The sequence below is a fragment of the Chiroxiphia lanceolata genome, chromosome 5 (genome assembly GCF_009829145.1).
Source record: "Chiroxiphia lanceolata isolate bChiLan1 chromosome 5, bChiLan1.pri, whole genome shotgun sequence".
In the NCBI taxonomy this organism is placed as follows: domain Eukaryota; kingdom Metazoa; phylum Chordata; class Aves; order Passeriformes; family Pipridae; genus Chiroxiphia; species Chiroxiphia lanceolata.
In genome coordinates, this window is record NC_045641.1 from 51,647,394 (window position 1) to 51,664,978 (window position 17,585).

The following is a 17,585-nucleotide window of genomic DNA, read 5'->3' on the forward strand; positions in this document are numbered from 1 at the left end:
CAGCATTTTCTCTTTCTTTTGTGAGCTAAATGAAAAGCAGAGGCCAAACCAGCTCACCGCAGGGCACAGCAGGATTCCCAGAGCCTCCAGTTTCCTTTTCAGGACACTTGTTCTGAGATTGCAGAGAGAAGCAGCCAAAGCTGGGAAAGTCCTGAAAGCCCGGCCCATGGCTGGCTGTGCTGTGCTCCTCCTTCCTCACTTGGGCTGGTTTGAAATGGCTCAAGAGCTGGGGATTTTGTCTCAAAGAGGTCCCCTTCTCCTTAGCGGCTCTGCTTGGACACTTGGCCAGAATTTCCCTGTGCTTTCATCCTATCTCCGGATTCCTCTGCTTTGAAGGGCTTGGGACAGTCGGCACTGTTTACACTCCCTAAAGCTGTACAAACAGTCAGCCCCTTCCCTCCTTAGTCACCTCGTCTAGACAACAGCGATCCTTCCCTCGGTCGGAAAGGCCGCTTTGTTTCCCTTTCCTCCCAGCAAGGGAGGTATCACATATCTGGCACTTGGATGCAAGGCTGTGAGGAGTGAAGGCAGCTGCTGCCCTGTGCCTCAATATCGGAGTCCCCTCAGCACATGCACAGCACCCATAGTCCATGGTTCAGCTACGAGGAATGTAGACCCAAGTGGGGACTTGTGCTGAAAAAGGTGAATCCGAGGACCTCAGTGTGTAGGAGTGCTCCAGGCTGTCCTTAAAGAGCAAGCCTGACGCTCCCAGGTGTGCAACCTGCTGGACATGGTCCATTTTGGGGTGATGAGATGTTTTCCCTGATCCTCCAAAGGGAATTGGAGTGGGGGTGAGCTCAATCTGCCCCCAGGGATGGAAAGCACAGGCAAAATCACAATGAGGATAATAATCACATTCCCACTCTGATTTCCTTAGGATAATCTGGTGAAAAGAGAGATTTTTGGCATGAGACTTCTTTGGGCATGAGGATCTGTCAGCAGGGAATTTGGGAAACAAAGGGTGCATAGAAGGGTACAAGGCACAGAAAGCATGGGTCCATCATCCTGTACCAGGAGTGGGAGGAAGGAATTGGCATGCCCAGGGTCCAGCACACCAACCCCATCTGTGAACTCACATCTCTGCTTTTAACACCTCAAAATTAATCAGTGCTGAAAGATGCCATGGGCCTGGGTGCCTGGAGCCAACACCTCCATGGTGCCCAGCACCACACGAGCAGCTGCTCCCTCAGGTGCAAGGTTGGATGCCATTTGCTTTCCACACAGGTCAGCACGGGGCACGGGAAGAAGGGCACCTGCGCCACTTCTCAAGGCTGGAGTCGGAGGTTTGCATCCACCCTATGAAGCCAAGCTCAGGAAATAAATCCTGAGAGGGCTGCAGTACACTGCCAGAAAGCATCTCCGTGTGGGGACGCCAGCTTGGTGCATCTCTCAGGTGATGCTATAGGTGATCTCAGAGGAGCCAGGGAGTCTTGGCAGCTCTCCTTGATTTAATTGCTCAACTGCTACTTCACCTAAAGGCCCATTCTCGGGATATGTCATTCAACAGGAGGTTCATCTTTTGATGGAGGAAATGCATCCAGCCTTCCAGGCAGTGGAGAGAGGCTTCAGCAATAGATGCTCCTGTGATGGCTCCCAAAGCAGCAGTTGGGAGAGAGCAAGGCTATTCAGGTGCAAAAGCAGATCCCTTTGAGTTTTAAAGCCAGACTTTGGGGTTTTTACCATCAACAGTTTGCAACACTAAAGCTGTTGCATGGCTAAATCCAGTGAAAAATCAGTTTGCAAGAGTTTCCTCATCAGGCCAGGGAAAACCTTTGACTGCTTGTTTTGTTGGTGTCTAGGAATACGAACTGCTTAATCTCACCCCCAGGCCTGGCTGTGGCTCCAAGGAAGAGCCTTCTCCAGCCCAGCCATGTGAAATGAAGCCCACACAGGCATTCTCCTCCCTGTGCTCAGCTCGTGCCTCCCTTGCATAAGCTGTGCCCCCTCCGTGATGGCCACCCTGTCCTGCTGCCCGACCTGCCCACACTCCGGACATGGCTGGAAGGGGCTTGGTGGAAACCACTGACATCCCTCTTTATCCCAGGGTGGAACAAGGATGTGTTGGAGGGTGGCCCCATCTCACTGTCCATGCACCAGGATCTGGTGGGCCCTGGGGGTGGAGAAGCCAGCTGTGCCAAGGGAAAAGCATGTACAAAGAAGGAGGAAAATACGAATCATTAAAAGCTATTTAGGAAAAAAAAAAAACCACAACAAAAACTCGTTTCCAGAGCATGCAGCTGTTCCCCACTCGCCTTCACACAGCCCATGACCAAATGGTGCTGCCCCTCCCTAAACTGCGATCTGCCCGTGACCAAGTGAACTTGTTGCAGGCTTGGGAATTTCCCATCTTAAAAGACATTGTGAGGAAGCCAGGCAGCTTCAGCTGTTTGTGGATTTCTTCACAAGGTTAAAGGAACAATAGAGCCTCCCAAACATTGAGTGCTAAGAATGTGTGAACTGAAGGGAACCCCAAATAGTGGGGTGTGCCTGCAGGTAGTGTAGACACTGGGTTAATTAACAGTCACAGCAGTGGATCTGTGGGGCTCTTGGCAGAAGAGCCAGGAGGTCAAAGATATCAAAATATAAAATGATGGCAGGGCTCAGCTACCATTTTCCTACCCCAGCCAAGAAGAGACAAAATGAGATTCTCTGGCATGATGGACTGCCTTGGATTCACAGCAAGGGCTGGAGTAAAGGCAGCCCCAAGGGAAGTAATCTCGCCTATTTTATTACTTTTTTATTACTATCTCAATAAAACTGTTTGCAAGGAATTAAGCAGCAACCCAAACACAGCAGGGACCTGGGCAATGGGGAGGTTTGTGGTTTGACAGTCGAAGCGCATTTCGAAATGTTTGCTGTGAATTTTTTTTGCACATGCTGCAAAAATTCAATGGATGCTGCAGAAATGCCAGGCAAGAAGCTCGGCCATAGGTCTTGCCCCAGCAGCTTTGGAAACTCCCAAGTTCCCAAATGCCCCAACCTTTGGCCCTGGCCACCGCTGGCTGATGCAGTCGGTGAAGGCGAGCTCTGGTCCCCAAAGCCAGGCCCTGCTTGGATGTTTTCTGCATGAAGAGAAACTATTTTTCAGTAGGAATCTCGGCACAGACCCAGGGAATAGCAGAGGAGATGGTGTCAGCTACTGCTGGTCTCTTCAGTGCAGAGCTGGCTGTGAGCGATGACATCAGAGTCAAAAGTAAATGAGGTCAGTGGAGGAAAAGTGCTGACAACTGAAGCAATGTGTACTCCCAGCAAGAAACTCCACATCTGCACTCCCGGTGGCAGCCCAGGGTACCCAGGAGGCGGCTGGTCACAGGGCAAGTGATCATCTCCCTCAGTGACATGGGATGTTGCCCCATGAGGGTCTGGCACACAGACAGCCCAGTTTACGTGCATGGGGCCACATATGAATCACACCACACACCCATATGAGCGCTTTGGCTGCCCAAGTTAGGCAGGGTAAGGAGGTGCTCTGCAGTGTGCATGGCAGGCAGGATGTTCTCTTTCTCCTCCAGCGGGCAGGGACCCCTGAGCGCAGGCAGGGCTGCACAGGGGCAGCACAGCTCAGGCAGGTGTATGCAGACGGGTGCAGAGGAAGACCTGGGGAAAGCCATCTCCATGGAGGGGATTTCAGCACTCCCCAGGCTTTGGCTGGGGATGTCAGCAGGCTCCATGGATATTGGCAGGTTGGGAGGGTGCTCAGGAGAGCTGACGTTTGGGAATGCTGTGGTGTTAGCTGCTCCCAGAAAGGAGGGCAGGGGGGGTTGCTGTGACCCTGCACACACTGGCTTGATGTCTGTGAGAAAAATCTGTAAAGTGCTTGCATTTCTGCAGGGTGCCTACAATGCCTGAGCAATGCCTCCTGGGTATCTCTCATGAGGGGGAGAGGGTGGGCTGTGCAAAGGGTCCTGTGCCTTTAAAATCTGCAGAGATATTACTTAGGTGGAAAAAATGTTTCACCATGACCATGGATATTGTTTGTATTTCAGTAATTGACCGAGGAGAGACACATACAGAGAGAGAGAGAGAGAGAGAGAGAGAAAAGACCTTCCTTCCCTCTGACAGGTTCAGGAATTTTTTCCATTAATTAAGAAGAAAAACAAAATGTTTGCACTGGGAGGGGGATGGGAGGAAAAGGGGGTCTCCCTGGTGTCCCATAAACCTGGTAGCCATGGACAAAACACCACAATCGCAGCATAGCCTTGCCCTGGAAAGTTTGAGGCAGTGCTGGCCAGTGGAATGAAGCAGGAGCAAACCTCTCGCTCACAGAGGACCTTGCTTTGGAGCATCCCAGGCTGGGTGAGGGGCAGCTCACTTCCAGAAGGATGCACAAATCCAGATGAAGCTCTTGATCTGTGACAGGCAGGATCAGTGCCTGCTGCAGTAAGGTGAAAGCCAGTGATGCAGGTTTGTCCCCTGGGAGGAGTGGGGGATGCTTTACACATCAGAGTAACCCACTGGCTGAATCAGATGGTTGCAAAAGATTGAAATGGGCATTCTTTGCATTCAGGTTTGGCTGGGATGAGGCTCTCCTGGCTCTGCTGAGGCAGGTATGAACAGCCAAGTAATTGAATAAAGCATTTTCCCAGCATGGCCACCTTCACGTGCATTAAATGAGACAGAAAGGAGCAGCTGAAAAGGATTTGCAGTTTTTTCCCCATGATACGTATTTTCCCTTTTCCATGGATAGTCCCACTGGGTAAGCTGTGACCTATTGTTGTGCTAATTTATTTACTCAGGTCTTGTAGACAGTTTCAAAGCTCCTGGCCAGGAAGGAGCAGACAGATGCTGCTACTATGCAGGACAGAAAATCTGCTCTAGTTCCCCACTTTGAACCCAGATGCAGAGCCAGGTGCAAACCTAAACCCAGGGCTCAACCCTGTTCCCTTCCCTCCCTGCTCTAACCTAGAAAGTGGGATATTCCATTGCAAGTTGATCCTGTGTGTTTTTTTTCCAAGCAAGAGGGTAGCTGGTTGGAGTAGTTTGCGTTAAGGAGCTGCTTCTCCTTTTGGGGAGAGAGCTGGTTTGGGGTGGATGAGTGTAGGAGTAGCATTGGAGCTTGGAGACTTCCTGCTGCCTTACACCTCCAATCCCTGAGAAAGGACAGCCAGCAACAGGGGATTTTTTTTTCCTAGCTGGAAAACATAAATATTTATGAGCTTGGATTAAAAAATCCTCTAAGGAATCTGGGTGCATGTGAACACTCATCCAAGAAGTGGAGGCCCTCGGGCAGTAAACACTGGGAGCTGGCACGGTGTTGCTGTGCCCACTGTGGTGCAGGTGGGGAAGGATGTCATTGCTGCTGGCAGAGTCCCTGGCACTTGGGGCACCAATGGCTACAAAGCCACAGTGTCACAAGTGTGAGTTGTGGGTAAGACAGGTGGGTCCTGAACCTCGAATGTGATGAGTCCTTATTGAATTGGAGTGGAGGGAAACAAGAGCCTTGTGAGAGCCAGATGTCTGCACTTGGCTGGAGCATCTGCGACTTCTGTGGGCTAAGGAAGGTGGTCACTGCAGTGCTTGAACTTGGGAGAACAAACTCTGCTGCTCCTCAGTACTGGTAAGACCTGTCTCCCTGTGGTGTGTGGCCCTAGGGTATGTATGTGGATGGGAGAGGTCACAGTGCCAGGTTTTGACAATTAGCAGAGGTGCTTGGATATGGGCATCTGCATCTCAGGTCTCCCTCACTAGTGTGGGGTGCCAACAGTCACCATCCACAGGTTTGAATAAGGACCTGAGAAGTTTGTGAGAAGCTGCCAGAACCAGTTACTGAGAGACGAAGGGAACTTGTAAAGGAGTAGGAGGGTGAAGGTAAACCCAAAGGAAGGATTTGCTTTTTGGGAACTTTTTCTTTCACTCCTTTCCACCCCTCACCCAAAGACCCCTCCTGCTTGCCAGGAAACTTGGTCGGGGCAAGCATTTTGCCACCTGGCTTATGCACGCACCAGCCAAGGAAACAATTCTGCAATTGAAAGAGGAAATCTCCATCCTGGCTATTTCCAACCTCTATTGTTTGTTACTCAACTCATGCATTACACAGACCAGTAGGCAAGGCAGCAAGATTGCAACACTATGCATGTGCTTTCAGACACTTAATTTTAGCATTGCATCCTCTGAATTGTGGTACTAAAACCCAGTTCTAAGGAAAGAGGAAACCTGTGATTCTGACACTTGATTTTGACCATAAAAGGAAGCAGATCATTTGAGTGACCTAACAGATTTAGTCATTTAGACTGTAATCCTCTGGGAGTCCAGTGAATCCCTGCTGGGGTTTTCCCATTCCCAAGGTTGCTTGGGAGCCCTGGGCAGGGCTGAAGTCCTTGGGCAACTGGAACTTTATGTGTCAGATTGAGCTCCTGATCTTTGGACCTTTTCTCTGGGCAGTGCAGGACTCATGTACGCCATTTCCCAAGCAATATTGGGATGGGACAGGCTTTGCCAGCTATTGTCAGACCTTGACAACGTTTCTCCTACAGACTCAGATGTCTTTGTAAGGCACTTGTCAAGGTGTTGTCCAAATCCCCCTCCACGCGGAGCCAAGGCAGCTTAGCTGGTGCTGACTGCAGTCCTACAGACACCCTGACCCGGTCTTGTGGGATTCCCCCAGCAGCAATACAGCAAAGCAACACACAGATCTACCAAAATCACAATGGCTTGTGGCCACCCCCCAACCAAGCAATAAGAAAATCCCAAACCTCACCAGCTCCTAACCCCATCATTGCCAGGGCAAAGGCAGCAGGAGCTGGGATGAAGCTGAGATCTCTCCTGTACACCCAGCCATGGGTAGAACCTACACCCAGCATGCCCCAATTTTCTCCCCAGTGGCTGCAGGGACATCTATCACCAGGATTCCTGTGAGAGCTTCCCACAAGCCTGCCCAGGCCTCAGCAGGGCTTCATTGGCCACTTCCTAAAATGCAGAAGCATCCTTGGTTGTTTTTTTTTTGCAATCTTGCAGACGTAACATGCTTTCAATTCCTCAAAAATAGCATTTTGCATGTGACCAGAGGCACTGTCCTCTTTCCTCCTGGTTCCTTCCCCTTCCAACAACACGTGTGTGCAGCTGGTGATGGGAGCCGGGGAGTCTCCTTTTCCTTCTTTTTAAGCTGTCAGTGGGGCTATGACATGTGCCTATTTCATTGAGAAAGTTACCAAGCCACAGAAGGTTGTGAAAGGGTAAAGTTAGAAGCTGGAGAAGGTGGAACAGGGGTGTGCTTTAGAGGAAGAAAGAAATCTTTATTTTTTCCAAGTACCTGGTTGTGCAAGACCTGAAGATTGTGATTTGACTGTGAGACAAAATCATCAATGCTGGCCAAGGGTCAGCATTGGCCCTGTTTGGTTTGGTGTGTCAGTGAAAAAAAAAAAAAAGAAAAGAGCCCTTCTCACTGCATCTCTTGAAATATCTGGGTTGCAGATCCTTGCTCACCTCTGCAAGGGTGGAGGATCTGGGAGCAGATCCAAGCAGCCAGCTGAGTGGCACCCTCTATGCTTTCTTTGGGAGTAAAGCAGGGCTGTGGGTGTTTTCTTGCACCCTCAAGAGCTGAAGCAATGCTGACAGAAGGAGGGTTTCCTGTGGGGTCCTCTATTACCGTGCTGGTTCCCAACAGCTGCTTTGGACCGGGGGAAATGCCAAGCATCCTTCACTTGTCTGGACCCAACAAGAAGCTCAGTCTGGCTGATGGGTCCAGGACTCTGGAAGAGGAAGGAGCAGCAGAAACATGCTTATTGTGAGCTGAATTCAACTGCTCAGACCAGGGTAACTTCTACTCCTATATATCCCTGTCCTCCCCATGCACACACCCCAGCAGGGAAGGGAGTGGGGCTTTCTCATCCAGTGAAACCCTGGACTGCGAGACCTGAGCACAAAGTTCTCACAGGAGTTGGCTAGGGTAGCCAAGGGCAGGACACAGGGATTCCATGAGGCTGTATACAGCCTTTCATCCCACAGCAGGTGCCCCTGACCTCCCAGTGCAGGTTCACGCCAGCGTGCCCTGCTGCAGTGCTAGAGCATGGGGGCTGCGCCAGAAAAGACACTCTCAGGACACTGCCAGGAAGGTCAAACTGAGGGGCAGGTGCTGGAAAAGTGGCCAAGACCATCAGAGAAAGAGGATACAGAAAGTAGGCCAGGCTGCTTCCATCTGGGGACCTGGTGGCTGCAGAGAGGTGGTACAGGCTGACCCCCTTGCCCTGACACCACAGTGATGGAGGCAAAGCATGAGCGTGCAAGTGGCTGGGGTAGCCACTGTGGGTGCTCTGTCCTCCTTTCTGGGCTGTTTCGCAGTCACAGGCCAAGACAGGAATGCCAGGAATGCGAAATTCCGGTGCACTGCCCTGTGTCCTGTCCCAGTCCATCCCCCATCCCCCGGCAGCTGCCCCCCGCTTCTCCGACCCGTTGCAAGAACAGGATATTCACCCGAGCGACATACACTCACACACGTCTTGTTATCAGGAAAAAACACTCAGTCAGCGTCTGGAATGGGCTCTAATTAACCATGTGGCCACCGGGACTTCCTCATGGGGCCACAGGGAAAGCACCCGCTCAAGACAGGGTATGGGCAGGTGGGCAGCAGTGGGTTGGAGCTTCCAGGGCCACCAGCATGGAGAGGCTGGAGGTGAGCACTGAGTGCTGCCACAGCCCTGCCATCGCCCAGTGGTCCCTTACCTCCAGCTCTCCCTCCTGGCAGAGCCACAGGGCAGTGGGGAGAGCCTGTACAGATCAGAGTATCCAGCCCCATTGTGAGGTTTTGTCCCCTCCTTGCTGCAATGAAGTCAGGGCCCTCAAGCTGAGAGGTGCCCCCAGCCCCATCTCCCTGCCATGGCCACTCTGAGTCATGTCAACATGTCCCTGCTTCCAGCACGGCCTCTGCAAAGACGTCCTGTCTCAGGTAAACAGGATCTCGCCGCGCTGTGTGACCTTGTTTACCTCCGTGAAAGAATTTGGCTGGATTTTTTTTTCATTATTTTTTTTCTTCCTAAGGGTTGGTGAGTCACCCTGCAGAAATGTGTGCTGCCTTTCCACACTGACTCACCTCGCTGCCCGAACTCCTGCCTCTCCCTCCTGCCCCCCAGCTCTGGGCCAGTCCTGAAGCCCCCACTCTCTTGGTGATGCAACCCATGCACCAGAGCTGGTGCCGGTGGTGGCCGTGGCAGTGGCATCTCTGCCACAGGAAGGACAGCCAAGTGTTTGGGCAGTCCCTGTGCCAAAACACAGGAAAAGCACTGAGAAATTACCCCGTGCATTGTCAACTCCGAAAACACCAAAGAAAACAAAACAGAGCAAAAAACAACCAAAAAAATTGGCCTCGCTAGAACAATTGCCCAGAAGAATAGAAAAGAGAAAAAAAAAAAAGAGGCCAATGGACCTGGCCCAGCGCCAGGACCCTTGTTTTCCTTTCCCAACACAATGCATGTTAAATAATACTTCCTTCTCACAACAAGGCCCTCCTGGGCTGGTTTTTGTTTTTCTCTCCCGTTGTGCGGGGGTCAGTCAGCGCAATTGGCTCCCAGGAGCATCGGCACTTCAGGGCTTCTGCTCTTCCCCACTGCCATGGATTGCCTGTTCCCAGTGCTGCAGAGAAGTGAGGGCCCTGCGGCTGGGCTGCCCACCATCCTCCAGCTTTCGTGTGGGAAGCAGGAGGCTCTTCAGTGCTTCTCCTGACCTCTCCCACCCACCGGCATGATCCAGGTTTAGCCGCTTTGCAGGATAATGTCTCTTCAAGGTAAGCTAGGTAAGCTATCCCAAGCCACCGCCATAGCATAGCCATACTCAAGCTATGAAAACATCCACACAAACTAATCACAGCAGCCACATCATATATGTCGATTTATTGCCAGATTAAATGTAACAGAAGAAGAAAATTATATACAATACATGTGGGATGAAAGGTTTCATGACATTTCTAGCCAGGCTTCCAGACTGTGATGAGGGGAACCCCTGTTACTTGCACCTTGGCTCTTCAGTTCCCATTTGGCTTGTGCTCAGTTTTATTTCCTTCAGGATTTCTCTTCCCAATGAGTGTCACTGGCACCCAAACGACTGTATTTAAATGTCTGTGTTGCAGAGAAATCCTAGTAAAACTGGTTTTGTTTTTTCTAACTTCTCTCCTGAGAAATTTAACATCTGAGATACCACGCCTCTCATTTGTTGGCAGTGTCAATCAACAGTCTCCAAGGGGCTGATCATATCCATATCTCTCTATCTGAGAATTACTGGGATTTCTGATTAAATAGCAGGTGCAAGAAAGAAAAGAGTTGTCCTTCTTTAAACCAAACTGAGGCCTCTGTACACAAAATGACATCACTTTAGCTGTGTACGTGTCTCCCCAGATTTCTACTTTCTTACATGAGGACACAGGCTGCTGGGAAAAATTGACCTAGTGGTTCTTGGGTGCTCACAGACAGGGCAGGTCTCTGTTCCTGACAAGGCTCAATGCTCAGTCACTAGCTCACACAACTGGCCAGCCTTGTGCTGGCACAAGGGAAGAGGGACAGACGCTGCAGTGGAGCAGCGGACGGCAGGTCTAAGTAGGCATTTGGCGTACTTGTCCACTGACGCCCGAAGTTGAACAAACTCATTTGTTTCAAGGATTGACTTTGCACACTGACGTTCCTGAGGCAATCCAGAAAAGCCAGATCCAAAGTCCCACCTACTTGCATTGTCTCAGCTCAAACGTCAGTTCCTGCCTTGGGCTGATGGATTTGTGTGCTGGGTAATAATGCCTTGTGAAAGTGAGATCTTCTTGACACTGTTTTGGTCTGTTCCTCTCCCAGCCAGAAGATAAGCATGTCCCCTGCTACAGGGTGTATGTGGTCAGTCACATCAGCAGTCAGGGTAACCTCTTGATCAGTGAAAGACAATTTCTGAGCAAAGTTAACCACGTAAAATTGGTGCTGGAGATGGATTAGAGGGAGGTTAGGAAGAAAATTAGGGCGGAACTGGAACACGGCACACCCTGTAGAAGGCTGAGTGTTTGTATTGCTTCTGTGCTTGCTGTGTCCTCCATGCATTCCCAAACTTGTTCATGTGCGGTGGACAACGGTGGGATTCACCTGACAACAGATGTCCAAACATTGGCTCTGAAATCTCAGCCAGATGTCTCATTTGTCTCAACAGTTGACAGAGCGAAATGGGCATGTCCAGGGAAGAACTCAATGCCCTGGATTAATTTTTTTAAGTTTTGGATGAATCATGCTGTGGCAGTGTTCAACACTCTCTTTTGTCTAGAGAAGGAGACAAGGGCTGCTAGTGTTTGACTGCTTTATTTTCAGTCAGCTCAGTTTAAGGTTCCTAATTTTTAGCTGGCAAACACCAAGAACAGTGAATCCCACCTCAGTAGAACAATGTACCAGTGTATGACAAGCAGCAGCAAGTCCAGGAACACAGGTCCTCTCTTGATTTATTTAACAGCTACAGTTAGCGCTTGAATTTGATCATGGGAACCACTGTCTCAGCAAAATCCATCTTGCTCAACATGCAACAGTATGCCTTGTCCTCCAATAGTGCTGTCAAAGAATATGTCCCTCAGGGACCTTGAAACACATAGGAAAGAATTGCTGGAGCTAGCAACTTGCTTCTGAGCGTGGGGTTTTCCCTGGATCTGGCATGGCACTTATTTTTATCAGTGCCAAACCTTTGGCAATTCACCAGCTCCTGATAACACAAGTAAAAACCTGGAAAAGACAAACCCAAACACTTAGCCCGAATCACTGCGTATAGGTGGCCTCATGCCTGGAGAGAGCAACCAGGTTGCCTATATTTGCCTCCATGTCCAGGTCAGCTCCTGGACACCAGGTCTCGGTGATGAAGAGCAGCGCTGCTGGCAGATCTCCCTCCTGCCAATGAGAACTTGGTGGAAACTCTGATCCAGGAAAATGTCTGTTGCTTGGCCTCCCCTTGTAAGGGAGCAGATGCTGGAGGTTGTTTGTCTAGCTGATGAAACAACTCCCAGTGTTTTCTGCCAGGTGAAGTCAAGCCTTTTCAGCTGCCTCATCCCAACAAGACCATTGAGCAGCAGTGTTCAGCAGCTCAGTTACTACTGAATATTCAGATTTGAGGTGCAGAGTGTCTTTCTGGCCATAGTCCTAATGAAAATCTTGAGTTCACCTTTTAAATGGCTCTTGAAAACACCAGACAAGTACAATAAAAAAGGGGAATATTCAGTTCAGGCTGTGAATGTGCTCTTCAAACCATTTAAGTGTTCTTCAGAACTTAAGCTTGAGGTCTGTGTAGATAAGTGGTGGGCTTGGCTGGCCGTGGGACACTTCACTTGTGAGCCTGTTGAAGGCTGTATCAGTACCATGCCAACTCACCAAACTGAGGTATTTTCAAGGTGACTATCAGAATGATCACTTCCCATAGCAACCTGTCAGAGGGAATGTGATATTTTGACTGGGAAAGTCCATTTCTAGCTCTATTTTCTCCCCCACTTGCACCAGGTACACATCTGGGATGTGTGATGAAAACCTGCCAAGCTGATCTGTATCACAGAAAGTGGGAAGCAATGGTGGTGACATCAGCCATGGCTGATTGATGAGAAGTCATGTGAACATTTTTAAAAGGCAATGTAAGACACTACCCCATTTGTTTGGTATCTCCCAGCTCCCTTCACTCATCTCCTGCAGATGATGCCAACCCCACTAGTTCAATGATCTACCAATGCATGACCCATTGCTGCTCTGACCTTTGGTGAACAAAGGTGTTACTGGAGATACATTACTACTTAATGTTTTCATTACCATTTCTTTTATACATTCCCTTGTAGCAAACTACTCACTGCCAACACTGAAAGAGGATAGATTTAGATTAGATATAAGACTTTTTTTACAGTGAGGTTGGTGAAACACTGGCACAGGTTGCCTAGAGAGGTAGAAAATGCCCTAGCCCTGGAAAAATTCAAGATCTGGTTGGACAGTTCTCTGAGCAGCCTGATCTAGTTGAAAATTTCCCTGCTCATTGCAGGCGGCATTGGACCAGATGATCTTTAAAGGTCCCTTCCAACCCAAAGCATTCTAGGATCCTACGGAAACCACTGGCCATGGTCGTGCAGAGCTGCAGCAATCTCCTTTGGGATGAGGTACATCCATAGTGACAGCTTTATGGGGACATCTATAATGTTGGTTGTCTATTTTTTCTTTATTTTTTACAAGTTTATCCTACAAAATTATTCTACTCATTGGTAACTCTCTTGACATGAACTTCCAGGTGTTATGATGACTCTACAGAGTCCTACACCTTCTAAGGGGGTTCAATTATCCATTTGGCCAAATTGTACCAAGAACCATCTTTCTGTTGGGTTTTGCAAGTAGACAGTGCTGTACCTGTCAGTCATGCTGAAACAACAGTTTTCCTCAGCAACAAATCTAACTATGCTGCAATTTCAGCTTCTTCCTAAGAAATTTTTTCTGAAATACAGTGTAAGGCTGTATAATTTCATATGGGAAGTGTAACTGCCTGCCGAGAAAAACGGGAACATACACTCCATTTTAAGCCCATTACAGAAAGGAATTAGAGAGTCACGGGGATGCAAAGCTAATATCATTCTCTAGATAGTAACTGCTGCATCTAGTACTGCTCAGCAATGTGTAGAAATGGAAGTAGACAGAAATCCACCCAGACAAAAGCCAAGATTTTTTTTTTCTTTTGTCATTTGGGTGCGCAGACTGAGCTCCTGAGCTCCTGGAGCTGTGAACATCCCATTGGCCTGATTGTTCCAGCAGTCTCTCCTTGCCCCCATTCTCCCAGACACCTGCAGTTTTCTTTGAAGCAGGGACATGGCAAGCGTTTCCAGAGACATGTCAGGACTCAGAGGGAAAAGCAGAGAGATGGATTCTATCTGTCAAGTCACGATGAAATACAGTGACACACCCCCCTCCAGTCCCAAAAGAAAGCTCAATTTTTTCTAGTTAAAAAAAGTGTTTGGCTCAATCCCTAGACCAGCTGCTTCCTACATAAGTAAGAGGCATGCACAGTGTAAAGAAAAGAATATTTGACATTCCTAATCAATTAGATAAGGGGAAAAAGCAGTCCATTTTCCTGTTCAAAATAAAATTATCTTGGTTACTTCAGATTTCAAGGGCATTTATCTTTCAGCTTCAGACAGAGGGGCACTGACTAGGCTGTAGTTTACTGACCCAGGGCTGGAGAATGACTAAGCTGCCAGCTGGGATGGAGGAGCCCAGGCTCAGCTCTAGTGGAGCACTGGGATGGGAATAGCTGTGTCAGCTGTCAGCAAAGTCAGGTGTGCCTTAGTAGAGCCAAGACTATGCCAGGCTGGGGATAACTGGCAGCATGGGAGGAGGGAGTTAAAACACCTAAAACCAAATCATTTAAGGGAAGCACTTCCACATCTTGCCTGCACACTCCCTGGCTTTGAAAACTTGTGTAAACATTTAACCAGGGATATAGTTTCCATGTGCCAAGGAAATCAAGGTAAGGAAGAAGGTGGCCGGGAGGCTGTAAGAGAACACAGGCGCTTTCCCAACCCCAGTTCACCTCAGGATGTTTCAGTGGAAGAGGCACAACCTGAGATGTATTTGGTATCTTCTGCTCAAAAGCACAGGAGGCTCCAGGATCCAGGGCAAGTGCCAGGCACCACTGCCAGCCCTGCAGCAGAGGCAGAAGGTATAGGCACAGCGGCATGGTGCCTTCTCCTTGAAAAGCTCGTGTCTCTGAATCACCAGCAGACTTTGAGACCTCTCCACAGGCCACTGGAGAAAAGACAAGGTCTTTGAGAGGACTGGCTCTGCTGTCTCCCAGTTCAGGGGAAAGCAGCAGTCCCTTTGCACTGCTGTGGTGCAACCAGAGCAAACAGGTGGGCTGCAGGTTCTTAGAAAGGGATTTACCCCAAGCAACTCCTGCGCAGTTCCTGGAGACTTCAATCCTGGGCAGGTCTATCAAAAGTGTCGATTGCTGTTGCTTTGCATTTGCAATACCAAGTCTGTGTTCTTCCAGTATTTGTCAGGACAGCATGTTTCCCCAGGAAAATGCAAATAGGGCAATGAAGTGTCCGAGCCTACAAAGCCCTGCCCAGGCACAGGGGAGCCCTCTGGAGACCGAACTCGCCCGTGTAATTCTGGGCCTGTAGTGCCACCTAATGAGCAAGCGCCGCTTAGAGCCCACATGGATGCTGCTGTGAGCAGGGAAACCAGGCAAAGGTGCTTGTGGAGGCTTTCTTAAGGCGCTTCGTTACTCTAATGCCTTTTGTCCCTCTCCCAGTGCTTCAAACATTTACTTATTTGATCCCTGCAACCCAGCTGTTCGGTAGCAGATAATACTAACCGCGTTCTGTGGACAAGTTGTGGAGGCATCCCAAAGGACAAACTATCACCCAGAGCAGGGAGCTGCCTTGAGGCAACAGGAAGAAAATGTGGCAGAGCTCAATCCCTCCCTGGAGCTTAGGAGTTAGGGCTGTGCATTCCTCCTTCTCCATTACTTTCTTCATCATCTTCTCAGGTCAGGCACCCACCAGAGCAGCCGCCTCTTGTAAAGGTGCTGTTGCAGAGCACAGCATGCGTGTAAACATCAGCCACGTGGTCAGAGCCCTTCCCCAGAAAGCAGAGAGTCTGAGCTAAGTGTTCTCTTCAACCTGGAGGGACTGTAACACACTCTTTCCACCAGCCTAGTCTGCTCTACCCCACATGGGATGGCATGGCAGGGCATAGTTTAATGTGGTAGGTCTCTAATATGTGTGGAGAGCACCTCCCAGGTTCTGCATACCAAGGGCATAACCCAGACGTGTCCTGGCATGAAGGCTGGGAGCCTGCTTCTGGCACCAAAGCGGGCGATCTGATCACAAATGCCAGTCATGTCACAACTGCACAGATGCTGAACTCTCAGCTAAGTGTGAAACAGACTCTGGCCCCCTACCCGGTTTTTAAGTCTTTCAAAATTTTCAGAGTGCTTCAGGGGTGAAGGAAGCGAGTGCTGCCACTCCAGCCCCTTCACAACAGAAGGAACAAGGGACATATGCTGTCTCTCATGCAAATAGTCCTCTGTGGAAAGGAACCTTTTTAGGGCTGGATGTTCTAGAGGCAGGCAGTGCCAGATATACAAGAGTCGGAGTCTTTGGAAGTTTTAAGCAATGAACAGCTGAAGAAGTTTCCATAGAGCATGTGGGAGCCAAGGCTTTTCAAAGACATATCATATGTCCACAGATGGGCAGGCTTTCACTAAAACAACAAAACTCAAATTAATTGAAACAACACAACTCAATTTCATTGAAACCACAAAAATATTTTTAAAGAAAACAAACCACAAAACCACTTATTTTCTCCTGCCCACCCACACTTCTAGTCTAGGCTTCAGAGCGATGAAAATCCTACTACAGCTTCCTGTAGAGGAATTTATCTTAAATGTGTGTTTTGTGTACCAAACCAGCATGGTTCACTGTTGCTGTGCCAGTCAAAGTGGCCCAGAGAGAAGGAAGACTGATCTTTAGCTAAGTGTTTATCTTGGAAAGCAGAGATCAGTGTTTCAGCACCTTCACTAGGACACATTTAGGTATTTTGCATGAGTCAGGCACTGGATAATATGTACACACAGCCAGAGGTTGTGGTCAGGACACTGATCTCCTCTTGCCCAGGAAAAGGACCGTGTTATAGTTGGTCCATAGTCCAGTGAACTCTGAATTTGTCTTACACCAAGAGAGACAAATTCAGTGGGTGAATGTGTACTCCCCTTGCTCTTGAAAAAGAGAGTAATCTGGTGTTTGGGCCAGTCTCCCAGAAGATGGGATTTTTTGGCCCTGAAGACAGAGGAGGGACTGGACCCTCATCACCAACACTGCTGGGTTTGTACTTAACTGTCCAGCTATCTTTAACAGGTAAGAAAACAACAAGCCCTCTTTCAGTGGCATTTGCAAAGAAAAATGGTAGCTGCTATTTTCTGCACTGATCCTGCTGTGGGAAGTAGCTGAGTTCTTCAAGGAAGCCTGGGAAGAAACACCTACCTGGTAATTCCCTGTCCCACCTAGTTGTGAGCCAAGGTGCATAGGAAAACAACTACCCACCAAGTTGAGCTGACACTAAAGGACCAGTGCCATTATGTGGCATTGAGAGGATCACAGTATGGGATTCTGTGCTTATCGTTCCACTAAGATGGTACTCCCAGTGCCTTAGATGTGAACCCAAGGCATGTCCACAATGAAAGAGAAATGCTGGGTCAACCAGAGCTCTCAGGGGGTCCTATGCTTGGGCTAGATGATCTTTTCTCTACCCTCTAGGATCAGGTTCTTTGGCCAATGCTGGGCGAGTTACACATTTATTTTCCATGTGTGTGTTGTATAACAATGGGAGACAGAGCACTACTTTGGACTGGGGCTCACTGGCCATCCAGTGTCAGAAAATCCCTCTGGTGGAAGTTGATCAGAGCCAGGTGAGGAACACTCAGCAGAAGCACAGCTTTAAACACGGTAAGTTCGCTGGCTGGTAGTGCCAAGGGCTCCGGGTAAACCGCAGAGCTGCCAACCGGCAGCAGGGGGCAGCTGCATTCCTTCCGTGGGTTTTAAGAAACTGACCTTACAAGTACTAATTGATGTGAGCATACCGACAGGGCAGTTATTCTGGTGCCCTTGGGCTTAACTGCACTGATAC